The sequence below is a fragment of the Arachis stenosperma genome, chromosome 5 (assembly GCF_014773155.1).
Source record: "Arachis stenosperma cultivar V10309 chromosome 5, arast.V10309.gnm1.PFL2, whole genome shotgun sequence".
Classification (NCBI taxonomy): Eukaryota; Viridiplantae; Streptophyta; class Magnoliopsida; order Fabales; family Fabaceae; genus Arachis; species Arachis stenosperma.
The window spans coordinates 49391851-49403929 of NC_080381.1; the positions used below are offsets into that span (position 1 = coordinate 49391851).

The 12079-nt window shown below is 43.2% G+C and overlaps 1 non-coding gene across 1 annotated transcript; it reads right to left on the minus strand.

Moving 5' to 3' along the window:
• Window positions 1-3717: 3717 nt before the first annotated feature.
• Window positions 3718-3823, minus strand: LOC130984319 (small nucleolar RNA R71). The gene has a single exon (XR_009088262.1). It is a non-coding gene; the product is annotated as a small nucleolar RNA R71 (small nucleolar RNA).
• Between the last annotated feature and the right edge of the window lie 8256 nt (window positions 3824-12079).

Below are 12079 nucleotides of genomic sequence, written 5' to 3' on the forward strand. Positions count from 1 at the left end.
CAATTGGCGCGCTCTCAACGGCGTTGGAAAGTAGACATCCTGGGCTTTCCAGCAATATATAATAGTCCATACTTTGCCCAAGATTTGATGGCCCAAACCGGCGTTCAAAGTCACCTCAAGAAATTCCAGCGTTAAACGCCGGAACTGGCACCTAATTGGGAGTTAAACGCCCAAACTGGCACTAAAGCTGGCGTTTAACTCCAAGGAGAGTCTCTACACGAAATTCCTTTGTTGCTCGCCCAAGCACACACCAAGTGGCCCGGAAGTGGATTTTTATGTCATTTACTCATCTATGTACTAGTTTTCTATAAGTAGGACCTTTACTATTGTATTAGGATCTTTTGATCAATTTTAGATCAGAGGAGAGACTTTGGTAGCTTCTTTGTTGCTATCTTAGACCCTTAGGGAGGCTGGCCATTCGGCCATGCCTGGACCCTGTTCTTATGTATTTTCAACGGTGGAGTTTCTACACACCATAGATTAAGGGTGTGGAGCTCTGCTGTACCTCGAGTATTAATGCAATTACTATTGTTCTTCCATTCAATTCCACTTGTTCTTTATCCAAGATATCACTTGTTCTTCAACTTGATGAAGGTGATGATTGACGCCCATCACCATTCTCACCCATGAACAAGGTGACTGACAACCATTCTTGTTCTACAAGCATCCGAGGCTTAGTGAATATCTCTTGGATTCTTTAAAAGGATCTTCGTGGTATAGGCAGGACTTGATGGCAGCATTCAAGAGAATCCGGAAGGTCTAACCTTGTCTGTGGTATTCTGAGTAGGATTCAATGACTGAATGACTGTGACGTGCTTCAAACTCCTAGCAGGCTAGGGCGTTAGTGACAGACGCAAAAGTATCGATGGATATTATTCCGGCCTGACCGAGAACCGACAGCTGAATTCCGCTATGCCGTGACAGGACATATGCAATCGCTTTCACTGAGAGGATGGGAGGTAGCTGCTGACAACAGTGAGACCCTACACGAGCTTGCCATGGAAAGGAGTAAAGAAGGATTGGATGAAGGCAGTAGGAAAGCAGAGAGACGGAAGGGAAGGCATCTTCATACACTTGTCTGAAGCTCTTACACCAATGATATACAAGTATCACTATCCTTATCTTTATATTATTTTCGTTCATCATCATATACATTTGAGTTTGCCTGACTAAGATTTACAAGATGACCATAGCTTGCTTCAATGCTAACAATCTCCGTGGGATCGACCCTTACTCACGTAAGGTATTACTTGGACGACCCAGTGCACTTGCTGGTTAGTTGTGCGAAGTTGTGTAATGCCATGGTATTGAGCTACCACGTTTTTGGAGCCATTACCGGGGATTATGAGAGTTGTGAAAAAGTATTGTTCACAATTTCGCGCACCAAGTTTTTGGCGCCGTTGCCGGGGATTGTTCGAGTTTTGAGCAAGCTTTTTGTCCGGTAACATCAGTGCCAAAATCCGGCAACAGCACCAAGTTTTTGGCGCCGTTGCCGGGGATTGTTCAAGTTTTGAGCAAGCTTTTGGTAACATCAGTGCCAAGATCCGGCAACAACACCAAGTTTTTGGCGTTATTGCCCGGGATTGTTTAGGCAGGACAACTGACGGTTCATCTTGTTGCTTAGATTAGGTATTTATTTTTTTTTCGAAATTCTTGAAGATGAATTCTAGAGTTTCATGATGATTTGTTGAAATCTGGCTGGCTGAGAAGCCATGTCTAATCTGATTGGACCGAGGTTTCAACTTATCACCACAAGAGCTTGTTGATTTTTATCAATTTTGCTTTTGGAGCAGTGATCTGCTAAGGCTTGGCTGACCTTTGGTCATGTCTAGTGTTTTGGACCGAAGCTTTCTTTGAAAGCTTGGCTGGCTGTGAAGCCATGTCTAATTCCTGGACCGGAGTCTTAGACTAGCATTGCACTGATTCCTGGAATTCTCATTAAGAATTTTGATACCTTTTCCCACTTAATTTTCGAAAAATAAAAAAAAAATTTGCAAAATCATAAAAATCCAAAAATATTTCTTGTTTGAGTCTAGAGTCTCATCTTAAGTTTGGTGTCAAATGCATGTTTTTGTTACATTTTTCGAATCCATGCATATATTTCTTGTTTTGATCTTAGAATTCTATTGACTTGAGTGTTCATGTGTCTCATATAGTGTCAGTAGCACACAAACTGCCAAGTTTGGTGTCTTGCATGCATTGTTAATTGATTCCTGTTGCATTTTGATTATTAAAAATCCAAAAATATTTTAATTTGTGTCTTTTTCAAGTCATGATACAAAGATTGAAGATTGAACACACTGCAGAGGAATTATACAGAAAAAGCTGAGCATTCAAAAATGCCCAGTGAAGAAGGCAGACTGGCGTTTAAACGCCAGCCAGGGTACCTGGTTTGGGCGTTTAACGCCCAAAGAGGTAGCATTTTGGGCGTTAAACGCCAGAATGTATACCATTCTGGGCGTTTAACGCCAGGATGGTGCTAGGAGGAAGATTTTGTTTTCAAATCAAATTTTTTTCAAGTTTTCAAAGTTTTTCAAAACCAAATCTTTTTCAAATCATATCTTTTCAATCAAATGTTTTCAAAATCAATTTCTTTCCTTTTTCAAAGATACTTACTAACAATTAATGATTTGATTGAACATTTTTTGCCTTTTCTATTAAGGAAGGTTTTATGTTTGAATCATATCTTTTCTTGTTAGGCAAGTCATTAGTTTTTTAAAATCATATCTTTTCAATTGTTTTCAAATCATATCTTTTAAAATTGTTTTCAAATCATAACTTTTCAATTAAATCTTTTTAAAACCAATCATATCTTCTTAACCACATCCTTTTCAAAATAGTTTCAATCAAATCTTTTTAATTTCTAATTTCAAATTCTTTTTCAAAAATCACTTGATTTCTTTTTCACTTTTAATTTTCGAAAATTATCAATCAAATTTTCAAAATATTTTCAAAATCTTTTAATTGAATTTTCGAAAATTCTCTTCCCTCCTTCCCACATCCTTCTATTTATGGAGTACCACCCCTTCTAAATGCACAATTCGAACCTTATCTCACTAAAGTTCGAATTCTTCTTCTCCTTCTTCTTTCTACTTCTCTTTTCCTCTGACATTTCAAGGAATCTCTATACTGTGACATAGAGGATTCCACATTTTCTTTTTCTCTTCTCTTTCATATGAGCAGGAGCAGAGACAAAGGCATTCTTGTTGAAGCTGACCCTGAACCTGAGAGGACCTTGAAGCGAAAGCTAAGAGAAGCCAAAGCACAACTCTCTTTAGAGGACCTGACCGAATTCTTCAAGGAAGAAGAACCCATGGCAGCCGAAAACAACAACAATGCCAACAATACAAGGAAGGTGCTGGGTGACTTCACTGCACCTACTCCTGATTTCTATGGGAGAAGCATCTCTATCCCTGCCATTGGAGCAAACAACTTTGAGCTTAAGCCTCAATTAGTTTCTCTAATGCAACAGAATTGCAAGTTCCATGGACTTCCAATGGAAGATCCTCATCAGTTCTTAGCTGAATTCTTGCAAATCTGTGACACAGTCAAGACTAATGGGTTAACCCTGAGGTCTACAGACTGATGCTATTCCCTTTTGCTGTAAGAGACAGAGCTAGAATATGGTTGGATTCTCAACCTAAGGAAAGCCTGGACTCTTGGGAAAAGCTAGTCAATGCCTTCTTGGCAAAGTTCTTTCCACCACAAAGATGGAGTAAGCTTAGAGTGGAAGTCCAACCTTCAGACAGAAGGATGGAGAATCCCTCTATGAAGCTTGGGAAAGATACAAACAATTAATCAGAAGATGTCCTTCAGACAGCTTTCTGAATGGAGCATCATAGGTATTTTCTATGATGGTCTCTCTGAACTATCTAAGATGTCCTTGGATAGCTCTGCTGGAGGATCTCTTCATCTGAAGAAGACGCCTGCAGAAGCTCAAGAATTGATTGAAATGGTTGCAAATAACCAATTCATGTACACTTCTGAAAGGAATCCTGTGAACAATGGGACTAGTCAGAAGAAAGGAGTTCTTGAGATTGACACTCTGAATGCCATATTGGCTCAGAACAAGATATTGACTCAACAAGTCAATTTGATTTCTCAAAGTCTGTCTGGAATGCAAAATGCACCAAACAGTACTAAGGAAGCTTCATCTGAGGAAGAAGCCTATGATCCTGAGAACCCTTCAATGGAAGAGGTGAATTACCTAGGAGAACCCTATGGAACACCTACAATTCTTCATGGAGAAATCACCCAAATTTCTCATGGAAGAATCAAGAGACCTCAACAAGGTTTCAATAATAATGGTGGAAGAAACAGGCCTGGTAACAACAAGCCTTTTCCATCATCTTCTCAGCAACAGACAGAGAGTTCTAAGCAGAGTACTTCTGACTTAGCAACAATGGTCTCTGATCTAATAAGACCACTCAAAGTTTCATGACTGAAACAAGGTCCTCCATCAGAAATTTGGAAGGACAAGTGGGTCAGCTGAGCAAGAAAGTTACTGAACTCCCTCCTAGTACTCTCCCAAGCAACACAAAAGAAAATCCAAAGGAGAGTGCAAGGCCATCAACATGGCCGAATTTTGGGAGGAAGGAAAGGAGGACGGACTGAGGAAGACCTCAGTGGGCGTGCACTAACCTCCAATGAGTTCCCCAATGAGGAACCATGGGAATCTGAGGCTCAAATTGAGACCATAGAGATTCCATTGGACTTACTTCTGCCATTCATGAGCTCTGATGAGTATTCGTCCTCTGAAGAGGATGAGTATGTCACTGAAGAGCAAGTTGCTAAATACCTTGGAGCAATCAAAACTGAATGACAAGTTATTTGGAAATGAGACTTGGGAGGATGAACCCCCCTTGCTCACCAAAGAACTGGATGACTTGTCTAGGCAGAAACGCCTCAAAAGAAGCAGGATCCTGGGAAGTTTTCTATACCTTGTACCATAGGCACCATGACCTTCAAGAAGGCTTTGTGTGACTTAGGGTCAAGTGTAAACCTCATGCCCCTCTCTGTAATGGAGAAATTAGGGATCCTTGAGGTGCAAGCTGCAAGAATCTCACTAGAGATGGCAGACAATTCAAGAAAACAAGCTCATGGACTTGTAGAGAATGTTTTGGTGAAGATTGAAGACCATTACATCCCTACTGATTTCATAGTCCTAGAGACTGGGAAGTGCATGGATGAATCCATCATCCTTGGCAGACCCTTCCTAGCCAGCAAAGGCTGTGATTGATGTGTGATAGAGGAGAGTTGATCATTCAAGTGAATGAAGAATCCTTGGTGTTTAAGGCCCAAGGACATCCCTCTATCATCATGGAGAGGAAGCATGAAGAGCTTCTCTCAAAACAGAGCCAAGCAGAGCCCCCACAGTCAAACTCTAAGTTTGTGGTTGGGAGGCCACACCAAACTCTAAGTTTGGTGTTGAACCCCCACATTCAAACTCTAAGTTTGGTGTTGGGAGGTTCCAACACGGTTCTGAGTGTTTCTGAGGCTCCATGAGAGTCCTCTGTCAAGCTAATGACATTAAGAAGCGCTTGTTGGGAGGCAACCCAATGTTTTATAGTTAACTATTTTCTTTTGTTATTTTATCTTTTTTTGTAGGTTGATGATCATAAGAAGTCACAAAAACAATAAAAAAAGCAAAAACAGAATGAAAAACAGGAAGAAAAACAGCACACCCTGGAGGAGAAGAAGCTGGCGTTCAAACGCCAGTAATGCTAGCTGTTGGCGTTTAACGCCCAGTCTGGCACCATTCTGGGCGTTTAACGCCAGAAATGGGCACCAGACTGGCGTTAAACGCCAGTAAAGGGCAACAACCTGGCGTTAAACGCCAGGAATGGGCACCAGCCCGGCGTTTAACGCCAGAATAGCTCAAAACGTGATTTTGAGCAACATTTGGTGCAGGGATGACTTTTTCTTGACCACAGGATCTGTGGACCCCACAGGACCCCACCATCACTCTCTCTCTTCTTCCCCCATTCACCAATCACCTCAATACCTCTTCCCCAAAAAACCCTTCACCTATCAAATCCCATCTTTCTCTTCACCACTCACATCCATCCTTCATAATCCCCACTAACCTCACCCTTCAATTCAAACCACTTTCCCTCCCAAAACCCACCCTAATGGCCGAACCTTTACCCCTCTCTCTCCTATAAATACCCTTCTTCAACTCTCCATTTTCACACAACCTAAACACCCTTTCTTACCCTTCTTGGCCAAACACACTACCATCTCCCTCTTCCTCATTTCTTCTTCTTCTACTCTCTTCTCTCTTCTTTTGCTCGAGAACGAGCAAACATTTTAAGTTTGGTGTGGTAAAAGCGTTGCTTTTTTTTCGTTTTTCCATAACCATTTATGGCATCCAAGGCCGGAGAAACCTCTAAAAAGAGGAAAGGGAAGGCAAAAGCTTCCACCTCCGAGTCATGGGAGATGGATAGATTCCTCTCAAGGGTGCATCAAGACCACTTCTATGAAGTTGTGGCCTTGAAGAAGGTGATCCCCGAGGTCCCCTTTTCACTCAAAAAGGGTGAATATCCGGAGATCCGCCATGAGATCCGAAGAAGAGGTTGGGAAGTACTTACCAACCCCATTCAAGAAGTCGGAATCTTGATGGTTCAAGAGTTCTATGCCAATGCATGGATCACCAAGAACCATGACCAAAGTATGAACCCGAATCCAAGAATTATCTCACTATGGTTCGGGGGAAATACTTGGATTTCAGTCCGGAGAGTGTGAGGGTGGCGTTCAACTTGCCTATAATGCAAGGAGATGAGCATCCTTACACTAGAAGGGTCAACTTTGATCAAAGGTTGGACCAAGTCCTCACAACCATATGTGAAGAGGCGCACATGGAGGCAAGATTCAAGAGGAAAGCCGGTTCAATTGAGAAGGCATGACCTCAAGCCCGTGGCTAGAGGATGGTTAGAGTTCATACAACGCTCAATCATTCCCACTAGTAACCGGTCCGAAGTTACCATAGACCGGGCTATCATGATCCATAGCATCATGATTGGAGAAGAAGTGGAAGTTCATAGGTTATAGCCCAAACTCTATAAGTGGCGGACAAGTCTTCCACCTTGGCAAGGCTAGCCTTTCCTCATCTCATCTGTCACCTCTGTATTCAGTTGGAGTTGACATAGAAGGAGATAACCCCATTGATGAGGACAAGCCCATCACCAAGAAAAGGATGGAGTACACAAGAGACCCTTCTCATCAAGAAATCCCTGAGATACCTCAAGGATGCACTTTCCTCCACAAAACTACTGGAGCAACTGAACACCTCCCTAGGAGAGTTGAGTTCCAACATGGGACAACTAAGGGTGGAGCATCAAGAACACTCCATTCTCCTCCATGAAATTAGAGAAAACCAAAGAATCATGAGGGAGGAGCAACTGAGACAAGGAAGAGACATTGAGGAGCTCAAGCACTCCATAGGATCTTCAAGAGCAAGGAAGAGCCGCCATCACTAAGGTGGACCCGTTCCTTGATTTCCTTGTGTTCTTTATTCCTCTGTTTTTCGAATTTTTGTGCTTTATGTTATCCATGTTTGTGTCTTGTGATCATTAGTGTCTTAGTGTCTATGCCTTAAAGTTATGAATGTCCTATGAATCTGTTCCGAGGGTTACCTGAAACGTGTAGCTCGGTCTTCTGGCAAGGCCCGAGGTGGGGGGTCTGTGACCCGAGCTGGTTGTGCTGAACGGCGGGGGGTTGTACCTGCAATGACACTCCGATGCTTAAGTTAGCATGGGTCCAAGCAGATATCAAGTAGAATTAGAGTATGAGTTATACCTGGGTGCTCCAGTGTATTTATAGTAGTTGGCTGCGATCATCCCTGGATAAGATATATTCTTATCTTATCTTATCTTTTGGGAGATTTATCTCTATCTTTGCGGAACCGCCTTTCCCAGGCCCTTTCGGCCTTTAGGTTTTGGGCTTAGTTCCTTCTGACGGGCCTTTCTTTGGCCTGTTTGTCCGAGGTCCGACCTCGAACGTGGGCCTTGGGTCGAGGTCGGGCCTTCTATCAGCTTTACCGAGTTTGGAGAGCTCGGTCAGGGTATGAACAGTGCCCCTGCCCGAGTTCGTCTTTTTCGGAAGGTCGAGCTCGGGCATAGTAGTTTTTCAAAATTTGAAAACGGTCGTTTCAGCATTTATTGCTTGTTACCGTTTCTTCCTCGATTTCCGTGCGGCGCTCTGTGGAGGCTTTATTATTTGCCCCTTTCTTCATTTTTCTTTGTTTATTCATCACTTCTTTTCGAGCATCTTCTCTTCTTTCTCTCTGTTCTTCGTCTTCCATTTTTGTGCGTTTTTCAGAGTTCTTTTCTGCGCCGCCGTTTTTCCTTTCGTCGGAGCTCGTCGCTTTCTTCTTTTCCAGGTTTGCTTTTTTTTGCTTTTATTCTTTGTACGCTTCTTTTTTCTGATATCTTCTATGCCCGGGTTGCCCCGAAAAGAGGCGCCGCTATTGCTTTGTATGCGTGTGTGGGGGGACTCTTTTCTCCGATCCATTTTTGTTATTCGAGTTGCTGCCTTCTTGTTTGTAAAAGAACTTTGCTTTCTTTTGTTTTTGTTGAATTTGGTTTTTCTGCCCTTTGTGTGATTTTTCTTGCTGTTGTATTCTTTCTTTGTAGGCAAGATTTTTTTATGTCTCGAAAGGTGTTTCAAGCAATGTCGACCAAGATCCGAGTGGTCTAGGTTGGTAGATCCTGCTCCTTTAAGGGTCCCGTCTGTTGTAGATTCTGAGTATCTGATTAGGTTCCGTAGGGAGTGTAGTATTTGTGAGAACAGGGAGTCTGAGCGGGATTACGAGTTAGCAGCCCCGGAGTCCGAGGAGAGGGTATGTTTTCCGCCGTTAGAGAGTTCCGAGAACTTTTCTTCTATGCTTATTGTTTTTCTTCTCCAAGCTAGGTGTCCGTCTTCCTTTCACCGACCTGGAATCCGAGGTCCTTTGGTCTTGTAACCTTGCCCCTACACAACTCCATCCGACTCTTGGGCGTTTTTAAAGCTTTTCCAACTTTTGTGTCAGATTTTAGGCGTCTCCCCTTCTGTTTCTCTTTTTTCTTATCTGTTTGTACTGACGAAGCCTGGGGTCGGGTGCTGGGAAGGTGTCCTGGGTTTCGTTTAGGGCTAACCAGGGTAGGAAATTTTGCACTTTGTATGATGAGTCGTTTCACGATTTCAAAAACTATTACTTCAAAGTCCGGCTGTTGGAGATGTCCGACCTTTTTTCTTAGATGAGAGTGGGGAGCCTTCGTTTCCTCTTTGTTGGCAAGAGAGTGTGGTGTCGGTTAAGTACACCTTCGAGAGTCTAGATGAGGTGGAACAGGCTTTCGTTGGTGTGTTTGAGCAGTCTATGGGGTCGGGCACCTCACTTGGATACGAAGAAAATGTTGGGAGATCCAAGCCTTCTCCGTTCCGAGTTAGGTAGTTCCCGACCTCTTTTTGAGATTTCATTTTCATATTTTGACTTTGTTTTGATCTTTCTGTTTGATAACCTCTTTGTTTCGTTTCTGCAGAGATGTCTTCTCAGGCTGATTCTATGAAGTTTCTCGTCGAGCGAAGAAATCTGCGGCATCTCGGAATATCGAGGCTGAAGCTTCTCCCCGACCTTCTCCGCAGAAGACTACAATTGGTGTTCAGACTCGGTCGAAGACCATTCCGGTCCCTCAGTTCCGAGCTATAACTCAGGATCCTCCGATCTCCGGACCCGGTCAGCTTTCCCCGACCTCGACCTCGGGTCCTCCCCCAAGAAACAGAAGACTTCCCGAGAGCCTGCTGGTTTCAATGACAAGGATTTCGATGCTCTCGGTTGGGTTGAGCAGCACATTCTTCCTCAGACTTTTATTTCTACTGATGATGCGTCCATGGAGCATCACTTTCAGTATATGGCGCGGAGTTGTGTTCGGATGGCTAGCCTTCATGCCGCCATTGCTCGGGAGTTTAAGAAAGCTCCCCTTGGGGCGACCAGCTCCCGACTTGAGAAGGCCCGGTCCGAGCTTGATAAGGTTAGTCAGCTGAAGGATGCTAGGATTGCCGAGCTGGAGGAGTCTTTGGAGGAAGAGAAGACTAGGGCTACCGCGCTGTGGCGGTGGCGAAGACGTCTGAGGAGATGGCGAGGGTGGCGACGGAGAACTATACCAAGCTGTATGCTGAGCTTGTGGAGACGAAGGAGAAGCTACAATCTGCTCGGGATGACTTTTATGAGCTGGAAGATAATGTGGCCAAGGGTATGGATGCTATGTTTGTGAATTTGAGGGATCAGGTCCGGGTTCTTGCTCCCGAATTGGATCTCAGTTTGTTCAGTACGGATAACATGGTTGTGGAGGGGAAGATTGTTCCTGCCCCTGTTGAGGATGAGGTTCCGATGTCCGACCCCAAGGCTCCGGTGTCCGACCCCGAGGCTCCGGTCGTGAACCCGACTTCACCTTTGGCCGAGGATAGAGTTGGTATGGAGGTTCCAAGCGATGGTGCTGTTCCTGCAGTCCCGATATCCATGTTTCAGCCAGGTGTTGATGCGGAGTCTGGAAAGGGCCTTGATCCTCTGTAATTTTTTGTACTTTTTGTGCTTTTGCCCGACCTGTGGGCTTTTTGTTTTTTGGATGTTTTCTGCAAACATTTTGGACACCTGTTCTGCTATTTTAGCTACTCTTGTAGCTTTATTATGCCATGCTTTGTGTTTCGATTGTCTCGTTCCGGGTAACAACTTTTTAGCTAGCGTTTTGACTTCTCGCTTTTGCTTTTTTAGTTGTTTTTTTGGGTAACAACTTTTTAGCTAGCGCTTTGACTTCTCGCTTTTTGCTTTTTAGTTGTTTTTGGGTAACAACTTTTTAGCCAGTGCCTTGACTTCGCTTTTTTTGCTTTTTAGTTGTTTTTGGGTAACAACCTTTTAGCTAGCGCCTTGACTTTCTCGCTTTTTGCTTTTTAGTTTTTTGGGTAACAACTTTTTAGCTAGCGCCTTGACTTTCCTCGCTTTTTGCTTTTTAGTTGTTTTTGGGTAACAACTTTTTAGCTAGCGCCTTGACTTTCTCGCTTTTTGCTTTTTAGTTGTTTTGGGTAACACTTTTAGCTAGCGCCTTGACTTTCTCGCTTTTTGCTTTTAGTTGTTTTTGGGTAACAACTTTTTTAGCTAGCGCCTTGACTTTCTCGCTTTTTGCTTTTTAGTTGTTTTTGGGTAACAACTTTTTAGCTAGCGCCTTGACTTTCTCGCTTTTTGCTTTTTAGTTGTTTTTGGGTAACAACTTTTTAGCTAGCGCCTTGACTTTCTCGCTTTTTGCTTTTTTAGTTGTTTTTGGGTAACAACTTTTTAGCTAGCGCCTTGACCTTCTTGCTTTTTGCTTTTTAGTTGTTTTTGGGTAACAACTTTTTAGCTAGCGTTTCTCGAAGTCCTGGTTCTTTGCCAGCTTCTTTCTTGGGTCCGAGTTTACTCTCGGACATCGGGATCCTTGAGTACCCCTTTGGTCAGGTCCGACTTCGTTGTTTGGTCGGCCTTTTTTAAGTTATTTTTGTAACTTCTTTTCTATTTGGCTTTTTTGAGCCATTTCAGAGTTACTTTATAACTTCTCACATTAATTTGAACCTCGTCGCTTCATCTTTGCCGACCTCGTATGGCCTTTGGCAAATGATTTTTTGCGTTTTGCCGAGCATAAATTAATGCGCCTTGGTGGGGTACTTTTTAGGATATGCTTTATAACGAGAAAGAGAAAATAAAGAAATTTGATTAGTATTAAAAAGAAGAATATGTACAAAGTGTTTACCCTTTTGACTAGGTCGGGTGTCCTACTTAACCGGGTGTCTCATTAAAAAAAACCCTCGTGGGGAAAAGAGTACACCTCGGGTTAAGTTTTCTAGCTGTAGTATCGTCTTAGGTTACAGGCGTGCCAGGTTCTGGGCAGCTCATTGCCTTCTAGGTCGGATATCTTGTAGTAGCCTGTCCCTAAGACTTCTGTTACTTTGTAGGGCCCCTTCCAATTTGCGGCTAGCTTTCCTTCTCCCGATTTTTGTGTTCCGATGTCGTTTCGGATTAAATCAGGTCGTGAGTGGAGAAGCTTCGTTTTAACACCTTTCGGTTATATCTGAG